Here is a 2,632-nt window from a genome sequence, read left to right as displayed (position 1 = left end):
ATGGCTGCAGACACACACACACACACACACACACACACACATACACACACACACAGGCAGGGAGTCACACATTGAGCGCTGTTAAATTGAGATGAATGGTGATGCAGAGTGTAGGACTGGCGTTGGACACACACACAAAAAACACACACACACACACACACACACACACACACACACACACACACACAGACCACAGACGGACACCCACCCACACGTGCTAAAGAAGAACACAAGAGATTTATGCTGAAAATATGGAGATGTTAAAAAAAAACACACAGACACACACACACACACACAGTCACACTGGTTCAGCGAATGGTGAGAAGAAAGAAAAGAGAAGAAAAAGTACAAGCCGTTTATGTTTTAGAGTCAATAACAGAACGGCTGAAGGAGAAGGAAGAGAACTAATGCTTACCACTGCTGATTTTCTCCTGTAGGTCTACACGCTGCTGGTAACTTGACATAAGAGGTCACCAAAACTGTCCAATGGTAGAGTTACCTGCCAGACATGTGACTTCATATTTCCATCTCATTTCTAATAAGATAGCATGAACTACAAACTGATGTGAGGAGCAATAATTGAAACACTTTATGGAATGACTGGGATAAAAACAAGAGCTATACACCTTAAATCCAGGAAACTGATGACACTCTGACTTTGTTTGTTTAAATTGGGCTTTGACTTAATATCAGGAAGATGTGAAATATCTTGTTTATTTCATTAAGGTGCTACAGGATGGACATAGGTAGATAGGTAGATAGCTACAGCCACACTTAAGCGAACCACATAGAAACACATCTCAAGTTGTACTAATAAAACAAATATTTGGATATATATATATATATATACATGTAATAAATTATAATAAAATACTCAAAAAGTGAAAAAAGTGCCCTTAAAGTGCATTAAAATATTTAAAATCCTTTTGTTTTAATTTGAATTAAACTGCAATTTTTTCTGCCACCTAGAAAGCCACAGAAAAGAAACTGTAAAAACAAACTGTAAACACATTATCACCTCTAATTTGATACGGTGGGCTTGTTAGAAAACTGTTGTACAGCAGACACCGAGCTCTTTCAGCCTGCAGCGTCTGGAAACAGAGACTCACATGTCAGTGAAATGATTAAAGGCCAGAAAACCAAAACAAAGAGCTGAAAGGAGCTAAAGCGCTCAGTAGAGCTGAGAGCTGAGATACTTACTCTGTCACATTACATATATTTTTATTTGATCATTTTTTCATATAAAAATATTGATTATAGCAGCTTTAAAGAAACAAAAAAGACTTGGTTGATATGCGGAGATCATTGCCATTTTGACCAGACACCCACAATAAAGCCTAATTTCCAGTTTTACTATCTATTTTTATGATCTATTAAGTGAACTGTTCTGTCATATCTTTTGCATATTTCATTTGCCAACATGAAGGTCTAAAGCTCACTGAAAGCCTTCTAAACAGTACAATCCTTTATGTATTTATTGGCCTTTAAAGTACAGTAGTCAACAAGTCTGTAAAATAACATGATGTAGCCAGTTGTTTAGGTTTTGTTTTTTTTGTTTTTTTACATTTCTTCATTCATTCTATTATTGCACTGTGAATACGTGCATTTATTCATGGACATGGGGGATCTTACTGTAATTATTTATTCTAATCAGTGTCATTCAATAGTATAATCATGTTTCCTACAACAGTGGTTCTCAAAGTGGGGTCCAGGGACCCCCGGGGGTCATTGCCAGGGGGTCCTTGAAACAGTTTGCTACAGGTCAAGTTAGGCCAAAATGCAATGAAATGATTCTGATTCTGAAACTATTGAGGTATCAACATAACATGTTCTGGTAATAAAATGTTCCAATGTATTTGACAGAACAGATATTAAGCCTATATGATGTAAGTTGTAAGCCTAAATTTGTGTTGTGATTAAGAGGGGGTCCTTGCAAAATATTTTGCGCCATTAGGGGTCCCCGACCCCATTAAGTTTGAGAACCCCTCATTCAGTTATTGTATATGGTAATATTTTCATCACCCCTGGAGAATTCATTCTTATATGATTTCATGTGAAACAGGTAGTAACTGACTGGCACTATATTAACATTGTGTGTAACTACATTGTAAATAAGAACATGAAGAACTACAAAAGTTGAATACAACAGATATGATCAGCTAGACTAAATACAGTGAGAGTTGGAGCAATGCCAAAGAAATCTTTGAGCAAATACATCATTGATCTAGTAAAGCTGCAAGTGTGATGTACATTCTGTTTAAATGACTTATCGATTTCAGTAATAATAAAATATACTAATAATATAGCAGCCAGATTCAGACGCACATATGCTCTAAGCACCTACAGTATATATACAGTTATGAAAGTAACAAAATACATTTATTCAAGTACCTAAATACATTTTTGACGTACTTGTACTATACTTGACTACTTATATCTTTTTATACTATAGCTCAGTGGGAAATATTGTCCTTTTTTCACCTCTACATTCATGTGAAAGCTGCAGTTATACTTTATTTTAGTGTTTTTCTCACTGTCTTGCTACCTAGATAAATGCCTTAATACATGGAATAATAAACACGTAGAGTGTTATCGTAATTATTCATCTTACACGTGACTAACACACATGAAC

The sequence above is a fragment of the Scomber scombrus genome, chromosome 6, assembly GCF_963691925.1.
Source record: "Scomber scombrus chromosome 6, fScoSco1.1, whole genome shotgun sequence".
Classification (NCBI taxonomy): Eukaryota; Metazoa; Chordata; class Actinopteri; order Scombriformes; family Scombridae; genus Scomber; species Scomber scombrus.
This window is presented reverse-complemented; position numbering follows the sequence as displayed.